The following is a 19,934-nucleotide window of genomic DNA, read 5'->3' as shown; positions in this document are numbered from 1 at the left end:
GATCCCTCACTACCTGGGGTGATATGTTCTGGGGGTCTCGCGGCCCACCTGCACACATGGGAAGGGTGGGTTCACCCAATAATGTATATGTTCTTGCTCCTGGAGGTGAAACTAAAAATGTTGTTTATAATCAAGTTTTGTGTTAGTTGTATTGTATTCATTTTGTCAAATATTTCACATTATAATTTGAATATTGTACTTTTTATAAAGTAAAAAAATATTTTCATTCACCACTATAAAGTATCTTTATTTGAATCCATTTACAGTGTTATTGCTATAATTAAATACCCGTGCAACGCCGGGCCATCAGCTAGTATTTTATATTTTATCTTAAAATCCAGTGTATTTACTGTTAAAATTTGAGTTTGTGGGACCCAGGAACGGATTAATCCAGTTTCTATTATTTTCAATGGGAAAAATTGTCATGGAACTCGAATGCCTTGGAACTCGAACAGGGTTCTGGAACTGATTAAGTTTGGATTCCAAATGTTCTAAAATCAGTGTTTAGGCAGATATGAAACATACAAAATGATGACAGATAAAGTCTATACAGCCTATCCACTCTTCCATTACATGGCAACTAATAAGCTCTAAAACTGCAATGAAGGAGACTAGATGTTGCTCAATCTTTTTTATTTTATAACAGACTCGACACGAACGTGTTTCAACCCAAGAAGGCCTGCCTCAGGGGTCTTGCTGTTACTGACCCGGAGGGATAACAAGAGGAGGCTTTTTGAGCGTTCCCTGGTCTCTTGCAGCAGCGGCTTGGCGTTTCCTTGAACCCACCCGCAGGCATCGATAGAGACGGACCCCTGACGTCACTGGGTCCATCTCTAATACTTTAAAGTGCAGCCGCTGCCGCGGCTATCTGGGGAGCTGTTACTGACCCGGAGGGATAACAAGAGGAGGCTTTTTGAGCGTTCCCTGGTCTCCTGCAGCAACGGCTCGGCATTTCCTTGCACCCGCCTGCAGGCATCGATAGAGATGGACCCCTGACGTCACTGGGTCCATCTCTAATACTTTAAAGTGCAGCCGCGCGGCCGCAGGGTGTGGCCAAAGGGGCGTGCCCTAAGGGGAGCCCCTTGGAGCCACGAGGAGCTAGGGAGCTGGAATTCAAGTTGGTTATTTATAATTATTATTGTACTTTTGACTTTTTGATCCGAATATGAGGAAAAGAAAAATTAAACCAAAAAGTTCAACACCTACTGTATCTGGCCCCATGGACAGGCATTTGTTATTATTATCTGAACATCCCTCAGTAGCACCATTAAATATTGATTCCTCTTTGTCAGGAGCTTCAATGAGCCCCACTCGAGCGGACTCCTCCCCTTCACCCAGTATCTAGTGATAGTAGGAATATAAACCCTACTAATGCCAATGGACAAGTGGTATCCTCTACCCACATCAATAAATTAGCTTATACTGAAATACCTAAACCACTAATTTTTTCAGCTGGAGTGGAGGAAAATCCACTAATGGAGGAAACACAAGATATTACCCTTAAAGATTTATGGTTAGGAATTTCTAGAGTTGAAGGGTTTCTCAGGACAACGATGAGACAAATGGGGGACTTTTCTCAATCAGTTTCTCACTTATCATATGCCGACAGGCTGGAAAAGCTGGGGCTGTTCTCCCTGGAAAAGCGGAGACTTAGAGGAGACATGATAGAAACTTTTAAGATCCTGAAAGGCATAGATAAGGTAGATAGGGATAGATTCTTCAGACTGTGGGGAACAACAAGTACAAGGGGGCACTTGGAGAAACTGAAAGGGGATAGGTTTAGAACCAATGCCAGGAAGTTCTTCTTCACCCAGAAAGTGGTGGACACATGGAATGCACTCCCGGAGGCTGTGATTGAACAGAATACAATACAGGGATTCAAAGTGGGTTTGTATAAATTCCTGAAGGATAAGGGGATTGAGGGGTACAGATAGAAGTAGTGATAGGTTATGATGAGTTCAGGGACCACTGACAGGTCATGGACCTGATGGGCCGCCGCGGTTGTGGACTGCTGGGCACGATGGACCTCTGGTCTGACCCAGCGGAGGCAACTTCTTATGTTCTTAAATATATAAAAACTGCTAAACTACATGCTATTGAACAATACTGGCTGGCACAAATTGCCAAATTTAAATTTGACTTTGACATTATCTATAAGCCTGGAAAATTAAATCAGAATGCTGACATTCTATCACGTATGCCTAACAAAGAGACAGTAGAAGTACCTGATGTTGGGAAAGATTTTTTAGAGTTAACCCAAATAAACAAAGTAAAGGCAATGGTTTCATGTCAAATTAGTCTGACTGTAAATTTGAAAATGAGAACAAAGTATGTAATATTCAATCCCAAATTCAGCTTGCCAATGAACAAGTTGAGGATGAAAATCTAGCAGGTATAGTCTGGGCCTTACAACATGAAGAGGTACCAGAATTAGAAAGTCAAGATTGGGAATTTAAAAAACCTTGGAGTCTGTGGGCAAAACTGGTGATCAGAGATAATGTCCTATACAGGAAGATTATAGACCCCAGGATGGTTGCCTTATTTTGCAATTAGTAGTTCCAAGAAAGCGCCAACCAGAACTATTGAAAGTTTTTCATGATGCTGGGGGACATTTTGCCACAGAGGTCATAGCAAAGAACATCTGGAAAAAATATTTTTAGGTTAACTTATGGAAAGATGTACAAGAATAGATTGGATAGTGTAAAACCTATACATTTGCTAAGGAACCCTGTCCAAAGGAAAAAAGGCCAAAATGCAATGCCTTAAAATAAATGAACCTCTGGATGTGATAGCATTAGATTTTACTGTATTAGAGCGAGACCATAAAGGCTTTCAAAATATTCTAGTTATAACTGATTTGTTTGCAAGGTTTACTGTATCAGTAACAACAAAAAAATCAAACTGCGAGAACAGTTGCTTGTGCATTAATTGGATCACGATGTATGGATGCCCAAAAAGAATACATACTGATGAAGGGAAGGTTTTTGAAGCAGAAGTAATTAAAGAAATATGCAATTGGTATGGGATAAAAGAATCTCATACAACACTGCATCATCCAGAGGGCAACAGTCATTGTGAGAGCTATAATAGGACCATGCATCATAAGAACATAAGAAGTTGCCTCCGCTGAGGCAGACCAGAGGTCCATCTTGCCCAGCGGTCTGCTCCCGCGGCGGCCCATCAGGCTTAATTGCCTGAACAGTGTCCCTGACTAATTTTGTAACTGCCTCTAATCCTCTAATCTTATCCCTATAACCTACCTCTACTCCTATCTGTACCCCTCGATCCCTTTGTCTTCCAGGTACCTATCCAAACCTTCTGTGAAGCCCTGTAGCGTGCTCCTGCTTATTACATCCTCCGGTAGCGCGTTCCATGTATCCACCACCCTCTGTGTGAAAAAGAACTTCCTGGCGCTTGTTCTAAACCTTCCCCCTTTCAATTTCTCTGAGTGCCCCCTTGTACTTGTGGTTCCCCCTAATTTGAAAAATCTGTCCCTGTCTACTCTTTCTATGCCCTTCATGATCTTGAAGGTTTCTATCATGTCTCCTCTAAGTCTCTGCTTTTCCAGGGAGAAAAGCCCCAGCTTTTTCAGTCTGTCAGTATATGAGAGGTCCTCCATACCCTTTATTAGCTTAGTTGCTCTTCTCTGGACTCTCTCAAGTACCGCCATGTCCTTCTTGAGGTACGGCGACCAGTACTGGATACAGTATTCCAGATGCGGGTGCACCATTGCACGATACAGTGGCAGGATGACTTCCTTCGTTCTGATCGTGATACCCTTCTTAATGATGCCCAACATTTTGTTTGCCTTCCTTGAGGCTGTGGCGCACTGCGCCGATGCCTTCAATGATGTGTCTACCATCACTCCCAGGTCTCTTTCAAGGTTACTCACCCCTAGCGGTGATCCCCCCATTTTGTAAGTGAACATCGGGTTCTTTTTCCCTACATGCATGACCTTGCGTTTCCCTATGTTGAAGCTCATTTGCCACTTTTTGGCCCACTCTTCCTGCGCTGTCAGATCTTTTTGGAGATTTTTGCAGTCCTCCGTGTTTTCAACCCTGCTGTATAGTTTGGTGTCATCCGCAAATTTAATAATCTCACATTTTGTTCCTGCCTCCAGGTCGTTAATAAATATATTGAACAGGAGTGGTCCCAGCACCGACCCCTGCGGAACTCCGCTCGTGACCCATTGCCAGTCTGAGTAATGGCCCTTTATTCCAACCCTCTGTTTCCTGTCCGCCAGCCAGTTTTTGATCCATCGGTGGACCTCCCCTTGCACCCCGTGGTTCCATAGCTTCCTTAGCAGTCTTTTGTGTGGTACCTTGTCAAAGGCTTTTTGGAAGTCAAGGTAAATGATGTCTATAGATTCCCCTTTATCCACCTGGCTGTTTACCCCCTCAAAGAAGTATAACAAGTTTGTGAGGCATGACCTGCCCTTGCAGAAGCCATGTTGGCTCGGCTTTAGCTGCCCAGTGTTTTTAATGTGTTCCCAAATACTATCTTTAATCAGCGCTTCCATCATCTTTCCCGGGACCGAGGTCAAGCTCACCGGCCTGTAGTTTCCTGGGTCTCCCCTTGAGCCTTTCTTGAAGATGGGCGTGACATTTGCTATTTTCCAGTCTTCCGGAATCTCTCCAGTTTTTGAAAACTCTAAGAAAATTTAAAGAAAGAACGATGGTCTGAGTGCTTACATGAGGTTAATCAGATTTACAATAGTACTATTCACAGTGCTATAGGATATACACCAGCATACTTATTACTTGGAAAAGAGAAATTATTACCACATGAGGAGTTGTATTATGGAAGTGATTACAATTCCAATGAATTGAATCTAGATGAGTGGTTGAGTGAGTATCAAAGAAAGTTAGAGTAACATGTGACATAGCAACGGAAGCCTCTGAATGAGCTAGACAAAAAATAAAGAGAACTTTTGACAAAAAAGCCCATGGACAAACGTTTCAAGTAAGAGAATGGGTTTTGATGAGGAAACAAAATTTTCCTGATAAGCATAAAATTCAATACGTATGGGAGACTAACTATACCAAATTATGCAAATATTAGGAGAACAAGGGAATGTTTATAAACGTGGAGGGGCATAATCGAAAGAAATACCTAAGTCCATTTTTGCCTGTCGCAAATCGTCCAAAGTAAGACACAGCTTAGGACACATTTTCAAAAAATACGCCCAAAATATATTTTTTTTCCCGAAAATCGTCTAACTATACGTCCAGCCGTCTGATCATCCAAGCTGCTAAATCGTCCATCTTTATACCACATTTTCATCCAAATATTCATCCAAGTCTAAAATGCCTAGAATAAGCCCTGCTGGGCGTGGGAGGGGTCAGCAAAGTGATGGACTGGACACCCAGACATGGCACCTGAATAGTGAGGTACCTTACAGGTACTGCTGTGAACTTCACAAAAAGGGTGCCCCAAACACTTGTTTGCATATCCCTCAATAAAATCCTGTCATTACAAAAGGTTCCTCGACAGACTTTTCTTTTCAGGCAGCCACACTGAATACATGGCTTGCCAAAATTGCGTTAGAAGCTTCTTCTTATCTTGATTTTAGAAAACAGATAAAAACTCAATTATTCAATAGACTGGCAACCTAATGTATCTTATTACTTACTTATAATTTTTATCTCATTATAAATTGTTTGTATTTTCCCACTGTAAGCTTTTAACTTTGCCAAAATTTTAGATTTCAATTTTAATTATCTATTTGTACTGTATATATAATGATTGATTGATGTGAACCACCAAGAACTCCAAGGTATGGCGGTATATAAAAATAAACCATTATTATGATTATTATTATAAACATCTCACTACAGCTCCCTTATAGGTCATGGTGAGCCCCCCCAAAAAAACACCCCCAAAATGTACTATACCCACCTGTCTACAACCCCAATAGCCCTTATGGCTGCAGGAGCCACTTATATGGCAGTACAAAAGGGTTTTGGGTGTTTTGGGGGAGTGCACATGTTTCACCATGAATACAGTGTTTACAGTGAATTATGTGCCAGGGTTCTCCTCTCCATGGGTCCCTAACCCACCCCCAAGATGACTTAAGCCGCTTCTATGGAGCTCTACTAGGCTTTCCTATGACAGGCTGCCAAGTGCTGATGTTCGGGAGGCAGATATTTAAAGTTCTGATTACGATTTTTTTTTTGGGGGGGGGTCGGTGATCACTGGGGTAGTGTTTGGGGGTCTGTACAATGTGTTTGCAGTGCTTATCTGGTCACTTTATATAGGTTTTTGTGACTTAGACCATGTTTTAAATGGCCTAAATCACAACGTCCAAGTTCCGTCTAGGCTGTGTTGTAAAACTTTTGGTTATACATTCAGTACGACTAAGTCTAGCATGGTCCATGTCCTGCCTAAATCCCGCCCTCAACACTCCTCCTGAAATGCCCCATATAGCTCTGTTCATTCAGCGGCACTGGGAAGGCCTAGGTCATTTGTAAACACGTCCAAAACTAGTTTCAATTATCGGCACTTGGACGTCTTTCATTTATGATTGTCCAAGTGCCGACTTAGGTAGGGTTTTGGACATTTTTCTCTTTCTATTATGAGCCCCTTATGAATAGAAAAGGTGTAGAAAAGGTACTACATAGAAATCACTTAAGAATAATACCTTGGAATATTGAAAATGAAAATGAAGAAGTATTAAAGAAACAACAATGAACAAATGTTATTCAGAAAAGAAATATTACTTCTACAAAATCTAAACCTGTGAAAAATACCAGATATGTAATTCGAGCTAAAATTTATGTTAATGAGAATGCGTTATCTGTTCCAGAAATATCACAAGAGAATGTTTATCAGGATGATAATGTCAGTCAAGAATGTAGATATAATTTAAGGGAAACAAGGAATAGGACACCTAAGTTCTCCCCTCTTAAAGTCAATTATAAACTGCATAGAACTTCACGGTATTGCGGTATATAAGCTGTTATTATTCAAGTTTCAAGTTTTATTAGTATATTTGATTAATCGCCTATTAAAATTACTAAGTGATGTACAAAATCCAATAAAGAATAATAAAAGAGACTAACAATTAACAATGTAGTTACATATAATACAAACATGAGTCGGGAGGAAAAAATAGTTAAAAGTTACAATCTTTAAGTTTTTCGGTAGAAAAATAAGGAAAAAACAAAAGGTAAGGGGTGTTTAGTCCATAACACTATTAATAGCATCTCCAGAAAGTATAAAAGTTTCAAATATTAAAAGCATCATTAAATAAATAAGTCTTTAAGAATTTTTTAAATGTTGTGGTGTCTTTTTCAATTCTAATGTATTGTGGTAGGGCATTCCACCATTGAGGTCCCGTCACTGTGAACATGTCTGATCTACGTGTTCCAATAATTTTTAGAGAAGGTACTGACAGCAGATTTTGTCCAGATGAACAAAGTGGACGTTGCATACTATGTGGGATTAAATATCTAGATATAAATAAAGGTTCATTTGATGCTAGTGTTTTAAAAATGAGTAATATTATTTTGAATGTAATCCTATGACCGATTGGTAGCCAGTGGGCGTCTATTAGCAAAGGTGTAACATGGTCATACTTTCTCGCGTTATATATCAATTTGATGGCCGTGTTTTGTATTAGTTGTAATCTCCTTTTTTCTTTCTGAGTAATATTGAGAAGAAGTGCATTACAGTAGTCGAGTTTAGATATTACTAAAGAATGTATAAGAATCTTGATTGATGTTATGCTGAGAAATTTAGCAATTGAGCGAATCAGTCATAATTTATAGAAACAGTTTTTAACTGTAAGAGAAATGTGTTCATGATAGATCAATTTGTCGTCAATTGCTACTCCGAGGATTTTAACAGAGGAGACTAAATCAAGTGGGATGTTATTAAGGAAAAAAGGATTTGACAGAGTTAAGTCTTTTTTCCAAGAAAATAACATTGATTTGGTTTTATTTATGTTTAGCACTAATTTGTTTGTATTAAGCCAGTTTTGTACTATTTCCAATTTGTGATTAATAGATGTGATTTCAGTGTTATTTTCCGGGTCCAAGGGATGAATAAGTTGAATATCATCTGCATAAGAAAATGGAATAAAGCCTATGGACTGGCAGATACCTAGTAAGGGAGAAAGAAAAATGTTAAAAAGTAAAGGGGACAGTATAGATCCTTGGGGGATTCCGAATGAGGAAGAATAAGTTGCGGATTCGTCGTTATTAAACCTGACCAAGGAATTACGGTTTGCAAGATACGAAGTGAACCAAGAAAGAACGTTCTCTTTAATGCCTATTTCTTCTAGCCTATTTAAAAGCAGATTGTGATCTATAGTGTCAAAAGCAGCAGAAATGTCTAAAGAGAAAAGAATGACAGATTTATGATGGTCTAAGAAGTATTGAATGTTTGTTGTTAGACCTATTAAAGAATACTCTGTACTATGAAATTTTCGAAATCCTGTTTGGTTAGGATGGAGTACTAACTAAACTATAAGCTCCTCTAAGTTTGCCAAAAGGTGCTTAAAAAGATACAAAAAGGAGGCAAAAAATGTCAATAAGGACTCTATGAGTGTGTCTATCAGCTAATCACTCCTAACAAACCAAACCACACAGGTACCAAATATCAATTGAAGGATAGGGGCGCTCTCAGTGTGAGGTTGTTAGCGACGGGAGAACAAACTCCAGCGCTTCCACTTACAAAGACGGAGGTGAATCACCCCGCCTGCACACCATCATCGGGCGTCCCTAGTGTGCAAAATCAACTGTGCAGAATTAATAACAATAAATAAGTCACAAACAGTGAACTAGTGAGAGAGTAAATCAAACTGAAAACCCACTCATAGAGTCCTCCCCAGCCTAATCCCCAAGATACAAAATGAAACCACAGCCAACTTAGCTTTTTAAAGCGAGCCAAATGAAGTCAATGAGCATTGCGGGAGACCAGAATAGTCATAGGATCAACCAGTTTCGGGTGAAACCCTTCATCAGGATCTTAAGGCTGGAGCAGAACCACCTGGTTCAAGATTTCGGGTCCGGGTTGTTAGGCGGGTGTCAAACACAATGTTTTAGGGCATCGGGAACAGGTGATAACCCACGGCGGGTCATGTTTATTCTGGGCCACAGCAGAACTGTATGTCTGCCATGGCACTGCTCGTTGCTAGGGTTTGTCCGGAATGGCTCTGGAAGTGCCATTTGTGAGCCAGGTTGCAGACACATGTCGATGATGTCATCGCACATGTGTGGTGATGTCATATTTGTGCATCTGTGCATACATGGTGATCCCCAGTTGTTGGTAGGGTTTAGGAGGCCTGATGATAAAGATTTTATGTGGCAGCAAGCGTCTGAGAGACAGCGAGGGACAGATAATGAGTGGAGAAAGACTCCAGAGAGCCTTCCCTGAAGTTTTGTACCACAGGCCTGGTTTTTTATTTTAAATAGTGGCGCAGGAGTTATGCTGGCTTGTGGCTAAGCCAGTAGCGTTGGGAGGTGGTGGGGGGGGGGGAAGAGGGAGCAGGGAGCCATGGAAGCAGCTCCTGACAGGCTCGAGATGGGATCCTGCAAGAAGCACGGGAACAAAGTTGTGGAGGACCAAAGAAAGAAATTTAATGGTTTTAAAGTTTGCAAAAGACAGCTGTAGGTAAGAAAAATTGGTTTTAAATTTTATTCAGTTGAAGGCATTGATTTATTTTTGCTTTAGTTTCATTTTTGGTGGTTTTGTTCTGATTTGTGTTGCAACTGGGCTTCTTGGAGTTTTGGAACTCTGAGGGTGCTAAAACTGCCAAGGAGATCAGTTAGGTGATTTTCCTTTGGAAGAGGTTGGTTTTAGCCAGGGCCAGATTTTCCTATAGGCTAACTAGGCTTCAGCCTAGGGCCTCAAGATAAAGAGCACTGACATATTCCCCTCCCAACCCACCAAATCCCTCACCGCCCCATGCCACTCAATACCCATCCACAAACCAAATCTACACACTCTCTCTACCAACTACCACGACAGGGTCGCGGGTATGGAGGTGGTTTTTTTTTTTTTTTTTAAGAAGTCTGCCATGTTTTGTACACACTGGAAATGTCCTATGTTCTTCGCCATGAGACCGTTGAATAGCATGTTGCAATAGTCCATGTGGAAGAGGACTAAGGCATAGAGTAGCAGGGTGAAGCCAGACTCAGAAAGGTAGTTCCTTATTTTTCAGAGTTGTCACAGATAGTAAAACGAGGAAGATACCACCTGAGAGATATGGTTGGAAAGTGATAGGTTGGAGTCAAAGAGTATTCCTAGGCTGTGTGCTTAGTCTTTTGCAGTTATGGTAGTTGAGTCCCAGCATAGTGAGAGACTGGTGTAGTTGCAGTATTCTTTGCAGATCCAAAGGAGTTCCATTTGAGTTGTAATTTATTTATTTACTAAAAAATTTATATACCACATATTGGCTATGCGGTTTACTAATTACATACACATTATCTTGAGCTCCCTACGATCACTACAAGTGTAACACAGGCAGACAAACTAGTCAGATATCCTCACCACACTGGATCACAAAATTCCAGGAAAGCATGAACAGACATTAGCAGGTAAAATTTCAACAATAGTACAACAGGAAGACATTACTAGTTGAATTGATATCAGAATATTCTTGAGAATTGTATCCTAAAATTCCAGAGAAGCAGTAACAACCACAAGGAGGAATTACCATAGAAAGGCATTAACGAATAGCTGCGTTTTCAACATATTCTTAAAATTAATTCTCCCAACAAAAAAATTGCAAGATACCAGGCAGGGCATTTGTTGGTAGACATCCAGTTTTTAATTTCCGAGAGGCATTTTAGGAGTTTCACGATCTGGGTGTCATAGGTTTCTCCTAGCTTTAGGTATAGTTGGATGTCATTCACAAAGGAATGAATCTATATTTTGTTTTTGTGGGCTATGTCTAGGACAGATCTAATATAGAGATTGAATAATAGGGGGAATAGTAGAGTCTCCTGCGGAACACAGTATTTGATTGGTTTTGGTTGTACATTATTGAGCAGTACACTTTGGGATCTATTATTCAGGAATAAGATGAACCATCATAATGCAGTATCTTGGATACCAATGTCACATGCATTCACTTTCACTCAACCAGACAATCCACATTCAAACAAACAAATGATTATCTAAGCCATTGACTCTCTTATATACAAGTCAGTCCATGGATAGATGGATCATGCCACTGAGTTGGCCATTCACTCATGGCAACACACACAGTGAGGAATCCACCGTTATGTTTCATGCAGAGTACAGAAGTAGTTTGCCATTTCCTTCTCCTGTGCAGTGTGTGACTCCATTATATTGCTGTTGCCCATCATAGGGCCCCTCAGCTTATAGTACCTGGTATTCCTGGGCAGTCTCCCATCCAGGTACTAGCCAGGCTGGACCCTGCTTAACTTCTGATAGTAATAGTGGGCCTCCTCAGTCAGTTCATAGTACCCAGCAATTAATCAGGCTATAATAAATGTTTGCGTTCCTACCATTCATAGAAACAGTTGGCCAAATTCTATAAATGGTGTCCCGATTGTAGGCATCCAACTGCTGCCTAATCAGAATGTACGTTAAAAAAAAACAACAAACTTCCCGAGGCAGGCCACCTATATTGTAGGCAACTCTGGAAGCCTAGGGAAGCACATAGGTCTGTCTAATCTTGCCTAAGGCTAGGCATGGGCATGCCTTCGCCCAGAAGTAGCCTTAGGCAGGCCTAGGTGGCCCTACATGCCTCCCTAGGCCTACAGTAGGCACCTACATTTCAAGCAGATGCGGCCACTGAGCTTATCACAGCAAGAGATCTCCCTGCCACAATAAGTTTAGTGGCCACGGCAACCCATCCCCCCCAACCATATAGACTACGGGCAGGAGTGATGCCCAATCCCTCCTGCTGGAACACCTCCCAAACATCACTGGCAGGACCCCCCAACCCTCAAAACTTTGCCAGCAGGAGGGATGCACAGTCCCTACTGTCGGAACCCCCCATACTCCCGAACATTGCTGGCAGGAGAGATATCCAGTCCATCCTGCTGGAACACCCCCAAACATCCTCAGCATCCCCCACACCCTGTAAAGTCACCTCCCCTGCTAGATCCTCCCAATACCCCCAGGACTCCCCCTCCTCCATGCCCCCATACCTAATCAGCCCATTCCCCCAGACCCTCCAGCCCTCTCGGAACCCCCCTACCTTATAATGATGGCCAGCCAGACATATCCTTCCTTCCTCCAGCCAGGTGGAATGGCACAAATGGCACGAATGGCAGACCAGCCCCTTCCAGGTACATCATAGGATGCACTGGGGAGGTGCCTTAGGTCCCAATTGGCCCAGGCACTTAAGACCCCTCCCGTAGGCCAACCAGATTCTTAGGCCCCTCTTGAAGTGCATTCTGGGATATACTGGGAGTGGCCTAAAATTCCAATTGGCCATATCCCTTAGGCCACCCCTCCCCATGCAATAACAGACTATGGACTTTTCCTCCAGGAACTTGTCCAAACTTTTTTTTAAAACCAGCTACATTAACCGCTCTTACCACATCCACTGGCAATGCATTGCAGAGCTTAACTATTCTCAAAGTGAAAAAATATTTCCTCCTATTGGTTTTAAAGGTATTACTCTGTAACTTCATCAAGTGTCTCCTAGTCTTTGTAAATCTCGATGCTGTATAAAATCAATCCATTTGTACCCATTCTACACTAGGTTTTTGTAGACTTCATTCATATCTCCCCTCAGCCATCTCTTTTCCAAGCTGAAGAGCTCTAACCTCTTTAGTCTTTCCTCATACGAGAGGAGTTCCATCCCTTTTATCATCTTAGGGCTCCTTTTACTAAGCTGTGATAGCGGTTTTAGCGCATAATGAATTGCCCCACACGCTAGACCTTAATACCAGCATTGAGCTGGTGTTAGTTCTAGCCGCATAGCACGGGTTTAGTGTGCGCTAAAATCCTGCGTGCGCTTAAAATGCTATTGCAGCTTAGTAAAAGGAGCCCTTAGTCACTCTCTTTTGAACCTTTTTTAGTGCCACTGTATGTGCATGCAAATCCAAATTAGTGCCAATCAACTTCAATTAAGGTCAAAAATTGGTTGCTAGCAACCAATCAACTTATTAGGTTGCACATGTTTCTGGACTTTGCATCCTATTTTAGGTGATCTACAGAATGTAGAATTGGGAGACAGAATGAGCAATTTTCAAATAACCATTTCCACTGGTTAAAAGGCAAGTCCCCCCTCCCTCTATAGATATGCCTTTGAATATTGCCCATTTTGGGTTCATTAATCTTTAAGCCCGTTACATTAACGGGTGCTAGAATAGATGTGTCTGTCTGTCTTTCTTTCTGATTTATTTATTTCAATTTTTATCCCGTCCTCCCAGTAGCTCAGAACGGCCTACAGCAAATATTCACAGTGGAGTACATTTGGACAATACAAAGACAATACAGTAGTTTAAGTACAAGGATTATACGGCAATTTAAGTACAGGTTAAGAATGGACTACACAGCAATTTAAGTACAGGTTAAGAATGGAGAATAGAGGATAGAAGGAAGGGGGAGTTTAAGGGGGTGAGGGGGTAGATTGCAGTTGTAATTTTAGTTGAAGAGGAAGGTCTTTACCCCTTTCCGGAAGGTCATCAATGAGTTCTGTAATCTGGTTTGTGGGGGGAGTTGGTTCCAGAGTTGGGGGATGAAGTGGCTGTATGAGTGTTTGCGGGCGGTTTCTGACAGGAAAGACCTTCCTTGGGGGATGCATAGGCATTTCTCCATTTCCGAGCGTAGGGAGTGGGTGGGGGGTGTACAGGGTTAGCTTGGATTCTATGTAGGCTGGGGTGGTGGCGCAAATTCTTTTATGCGCTATTACCAGGGTCTTAAATGTGCAGCGTTGGTTAATTGGAAGCCAGTGCTCTATGCAGAGGGTTGGGGACAGTGGTGTACCAAGGGGGGGCAGGGGGGGACGGTCCACCCTGGGTGCATGGCCCAAGGGGGTGCACAGCTGGCCACTCACCGGGGAATAGGCTGCCGCTGGGGAAAGGCTGCCATTGCCGTCATCAGAAAGAAGCCGGCGCTGAATTCTCCCTCCCTGCTTCTCTTCCCCGCGAGCCGACCAACTCTAGCCGTCCAACGTCAATTCTGAAGTCGGAGAGGACATTCTGGGCCAGCCAATTGCTGCTTGACTGGCCTGGAACGTCCTCTCTGACGTTAGAATTGACGTCGGGCAGCCAGAGTTGGTCGGCCCGCGGGAAAAGAAGCAGAGTGAATTCAGCGCCGGCCTGTTTCCGATGGCCAGTGGCAGCCTTTCCCCAGCGGTGGTGGCAGCATGGTGGTGGTGGTGATGGTGGTGGCATGAGGGAGGGCAGGGAGAAAGAAAGAAAGAAAGCAAGGGGGGACAGGGATACAGAAAGAAAGAAAGGGGGCAGGGTGAAAGAAAGAAAAAAAATGGGGCATGGAGAGAGAGAGAAAGACAGACATATAGAAAGAAAGGGGGCATGGAGAGAGAAAGAAGGGGGCAGGGTGAAAGAAAGAAAGAAAGAAATGGGGCATGGAGAGAGAGAGAAAAACAGACATACAGAAAGAAAGGGGGCATGGAGAGAGAAAGAAAGGGGCAGGGTGAAAGAAATAAATGGAGCACGGATAGAGAGAGAGAGAGAGAAAGACAGACATACAGAAAGAAGGGCATGGAGAGAGAAAGAAAGAAGGGGACAGGATGAAACAAAGAAAAAGTTGGGGGAGGGAATGAGGTCTGGAGGAGAGGAAGCATGTAGGAGGCTGAAAGAAGGGAAGAAATATTGGATGCACAGTGAGAAGAATAAAGTGCAACCAGAGACTGATGAAATTACCAAACAAAGGTAGGAAAAATGATTTTATTTTCAATTTAGTGATCAAAATGTGTCCGTTTTGAGAATTTTTATATGCTGTCTATATTTTGCACTATGGGCCCCTTTACTAAACTGCAATAGCAGTTTTTAGCACAGGGAGCGTCGAGAGCAGCGTGGGGCATTCAGCGCAGCTCCCTGCACTAAAAAACGCTATCCTGGTTTAGTTAAAAGGGAGGGGGTATATTTGTCTATTTTTGTATAGTTGTTACTGAGGTGACATTGCATAAAGTCATCTGCCTTGACCTCTTTGAAAATCCGTCTAATATAAATGATAATTAACATTTTCTCTGCGTACATTGTGCTTTGTGTTTTTAAAATTTTATTGTTGGTAGATCATTTTGACTTGGCCACGAAGGTAAGGGGGAGGGAGGGAGGGGAGCTGCTGAAAGACATCTAGTAATCCTTGCAGGCTTGACTGTGCAGGGAATTATTTTTGTAAAATCATGTTTTGTTATGTGACTGGCATTATTTAGACTTTAATTTCTATGAATGAATAGAATGAAAATGATATAAAATTACTTACTTGTTTTTATGTGTGTGCACTGAAGGAAAGTGGAGAGAGAGTGGGCTGAGGACGCTGAAGGGAAATGGGGAAGAGAGAGTGGGGAGAAGACGCTGATTTATAAATTGACAATTGTACAGAATATTATTTATTTTTATACTTTAATATAATAAGTTCAATATAAAACAATTCAAGGCTTGTGTGGATGGAATCAGGTGGTTTGTGGGGATGAGGACCGATTTTATGGGGATTAGTCCAATAAAATGGTATTTTCTTATTTCTCATTATTTGTTTTATTTTTATTTGTTAATTTGTAAAGTGGTGATTGTTATGTATCAGTTTTTTCAAATTTACATCTACTGTCTTTATATTTTGCACAGTATTAGAGGACATGTATTACTGTTTTTGTGATGTTGTGGTGTTGCATTGTATCCAGAGTCTGGTTTCTTGACAGTTCAGTTTAACTTTTGTCTACATATTTCTATTTTTAGTTTGTGATTATTCCATATGGGTGAGGGTGTATCTGTCTGTGTGTATGAAAGGGACATGGCTTTCTGATAGCATTGACTGTATAGGATCAATTGACTGTGCAGGATCTGGTTTGTTTTGTTTTACAATATATGTGTTGGTGTTCTAGTGCTCACTGCAGTGTTTAAGATGCTGCCTTTTCCTAGGTACACTCTTGTGCGATATGTAGATTGTTACTAAAAATCATATTTTTCATATAGATGGGGGGGTGTCAAAAATTATGGGCCCCGGGTGTCACATATGCTAGGTACGCCACTGGCTGGGGAGATGGGGTTGTGGTAGTTGTGGCTGTGTAGGAGGTGGATTGCTGCATTTTGTACCCACAGGAGGTACGTGAGATCTTTTTTGGCTACTGCATTAAATAGGGAGTTGCAGTAATCCATCCTGGAGAGGACATAGGCGTAGATGAGTTGGGCTAAGTCAGGTGTGGAGATATAGGGTTTGATCCTTCTCAATTGGTGGAGGTAGTAGAAGGAGGTGGAGAGTACTTGAGATATGTGTGTGGATAGGGACAGGTGGCCATCTAATGTTACTCCTAGGCTGCGTACCTGATCTGCTGCTGTTAGTAAGGTGGAGTCCCATGATAGCGTTGGGCGTGTGTATTTGGTACTTTTTTTTCTGATCCATAAAAGTTTGGTCTTGGAGGCGTTCTGCTGTAATTTGTTGTTTGTCATCCAGGTTTTCATGTCAGAGAGGCAGTGTTGGAGGTTGGTGATTCGGGATGATCGGTTTTTGCTCCTTGGCCACTGGCTGTCTGTCTCTCTCTCTGACCCCCTGTCTATTTGTCATTCTTTCTGTCTGTGTCTCTCCCTGGACCCTTGTCTGTCTGTCCGTCTTTCTTTCTGTCTGTCTCTCCCTGGCACCCTGCCTATTTCTCTCTGGCCCACCAAGCAAACCAAGATTGCTGGTTTTCCCCCAGCACACTCCTCCCCCCAGCACACCCCTCTCCCCAATGCAGCCCCTTTTCCCTCTCCCCTCCACTTTTTTCTGTCTGTCTCTCTCCCTGGCCCCCTGTCTATCTCTTTCTGGCCCACGAGCAAACCAAAATTGCTGCCTCCCCCACAAAGCAGCCCCTTTTCCCTCTCCCCCTCCACTTTTTTCTGTCTGTCTGTCTCTCTGTCTCTCTCCCTGGCCCCCTGCCTATATCTTTCTGGCCCACAAGCAAACCAAGATTGCTGCCTCCCCCCAAAACAGCCCCTTTTCCCTCTCCCCCTCCATTTCCCTGTGCAGCAGTAGCAGCTGGACGCCTCGCAGCACCTTGAAGGAAACCTTCCTGCCATTGCTCTCACTGTTGCACGCACCGCAAGCTGCCGCACGCCGCCAATGGAACACGGCACGGAAGCACAAATCATGGTGGCAGGGATCATGCTGTTTTACCTGCGCATGTGTGGGTAAGGGTTTTATTATAGAGGATTGTTTCAACATTCTATTTTATGAGGAATCAATATTTTTTTATGCCCTTACCTTTCAATGGGAGAGATATGTTAAAAGCCAAGAAATTTTATAATGAAGCATATTAAACAGGAATAGCTTGACTAGTGATTGATTGAATGACTCATTCAACTATTATATTATAAAAGGTGGTTAAAAAATCCCCATCCTCTGTTTCTTTTCATTCTGCTTTATTAAACAGATTGCCAAGAAATAGCAGATTACCTGAGAAAGCATAAGTTGTTTGAAATGTTACACTAACATATAAGAGAATCTGGCTCCTTTTAGAGGTGTCCCCTCTGGTTATGCACCAGCTGCTACATTTTACCCGTTTTTTGAACTTATCCAAACTAAAATTATAAATGACTAATGCTGATGTCTCAGGTAGAGGATATCTAGAAACAAAACAAAACATACTATGCAGGAAGTTCAATGAACTCTTACCTGCAACAAACAATAAATTATTCTTATGGTGAAAGAAAGCAGATCACATTTGTTTGACTTACTTTCATTTTTATTTCTAAGCAGAAAAGATCCACATCTTGCAACAGAAGACTTTATGTCTGGTTAACCAGGAGACTGGCTACTTCCTCATAATGAAAACTGTTATATTTTTCCCATAGTACCAAGCTGAAAAATAAGGATGCAAAAAAGAGGATATCCCTTCCCAGATCCTAGATCAGTGGTCTCAAACTCAAATTCGTTGTAGGGCCACCTTTTGGATTTGTAGGAACTTGGAAGGCCTCAGAAAAAAATAGTTAATGTCTTATTAAAGAAATGACAATTTTGCATGAGGTAAAACTCTTTATATTTTATAACTCTTTCCTTTTGGCTGTCTTAATAATAATATTGTAATTTATAACTAAAGAAAAATATGATCAAGAAACTGTTTTAATTTTACTTTTGTGATTATGATAAACATACTGAGGGCCTCAAAATAGTACCTGGCGGGCTGTATGTGGCCTCCGGGCCGCGAGTTTGAGACCACTGTCCTAGATGCAACACCAGAGCAAAAGAAGCCCAATAAGGTAGACAAACCAAAGTATAGTAGATTCAAACATTTAGGGGCCCTTTTACTAAACTGCATTAAGCTTACCATGGGACACATTGAGGTGTTCTGTGATAAAATCACAATGGGCTAGATTTACAAAGCAAACCGATCGTGTACCAGTCGGTTTGCGACCCCTTTTTACTCTGGCCCGATTCACTTACCCACACATGCAAATGAGGGGAACAGCATGCAAAGTAGGCAGGGACCCGATTTACAAAACAAATTTTACAAACCGACTGGACTGACCAATCAACCCAAGAAGTGACTGCTGGGGACCAGTCGCAAACGTCCTTTCCTACTCTCTAGCTCCATTGCCGCCCTGATCTCTGTTGCCCCGAACTGGCTGTCTTTACTCTGAAGAAGCCCTTGTTGGGGTGGGGGGGGGGGAGAGCAGCGGCTGTTGGCCACATTGTTTAGCTACTTGCACTGCCCTACTGTCTGCCCTTCTCCTGCCTTTCAGTCCCAATTTTGCCGCCCCCAAATCCCCTTGCTCTCTGCTGCCCAGACTGATCTCTGCTACCTCGACTCTCCTGCTGTCTGCCTCCTTTCCTGTAGTGTGAGCCCGCGTGTTTAAAGCGGGGCTGTACTACGCAGTGCATCCCTGCTTTAAAACTGTGGGCTTGCACTGCAGGGAAGGCGGCAGAGAGCAGGAGAGTCAGGACCAGAGGCTGCTGCTGCCGCTGGGAATCGCCCTTCAAGATAACTGATGGTAGGTAGCAGGAGAGTCGTGGGCCCCTCCCCCAAAAATCAAACAAAAAAAAAACCCCGCAGCAAAAACGAACATGAACGCATGTGCAGACCATCTACAGGGAAAGCAGGTGGTCTACACATGCGTCTGGATCTCACACTAGCGATCCGTATCAGCGGATGGAGGCGTTCCTCCGATCGCCCCCATTAGAATATTATTGCTTGCAGAATCCATCGGACCTGCCCGGATCAGTCACGATCGGGCAGGTTAGTGAATCTAGTGAATCCTGAACTTTTCTTGTAAAAGGAATGTCTGGGGTGGAGATTGGGTGTGACAATAGAAATCAGTTAGCTCAGCCACATTACTGTGCACTGATTAATATGAGATTAGCGTGTGAGCCCTTAGGCCCAGATTCTATAAGTGGTTTATTGCTTATTAAACTTGATATATGGCCTTAGTTGCAGCACAATTCAAGGCAGTTTACAATAAAAAATAATTTATAAAACAGAAATAGAATGGCATTAATAAAATAGGATAGCAGTCATCATTCATTCAAGGAACACAGACATTCAAGACCTAGTACTACAACAGGATCAACATTTATTGGCCATTCCCTCACTGAGAGTTATTAATACGAGGCGTCATACTATTTTTTCAGTGACTGCTCCTCAGTCTTGGAATGATCTCCCACTGTATATAAGAGAGGAAAAGAATTTAGACAAATTCAAGACCAAACTTAAAAGTTTCCTTTTTAATGATGCTTTTAGTGAATAAATAATTATTTTATCTCTCTTTATCTTACATTTCTTTTTTTTTTCATGTTTGTCTTCCCTCCTAATGTTTTTACCTTAATATATTAAATTTAATATTGATTGTAAC

This window comes from Geotrypetes seraphini, chromosome 3 (genome assembly GCF_902459505.1).
Source record: "Geotrypetes seraphini chromosome 3, aGeoSer1.1, whole genome shotgun sequence".
Taxonomy (NCBI): Eukaryota; Metazoa; Chordata; class Amphibia; order Gymnophiona; family Dermophiidae; genus Geotrypetes; species Geotrypetes seraphini.
This window is presented reverse-complemented; position numbering follows the sequence as displayed.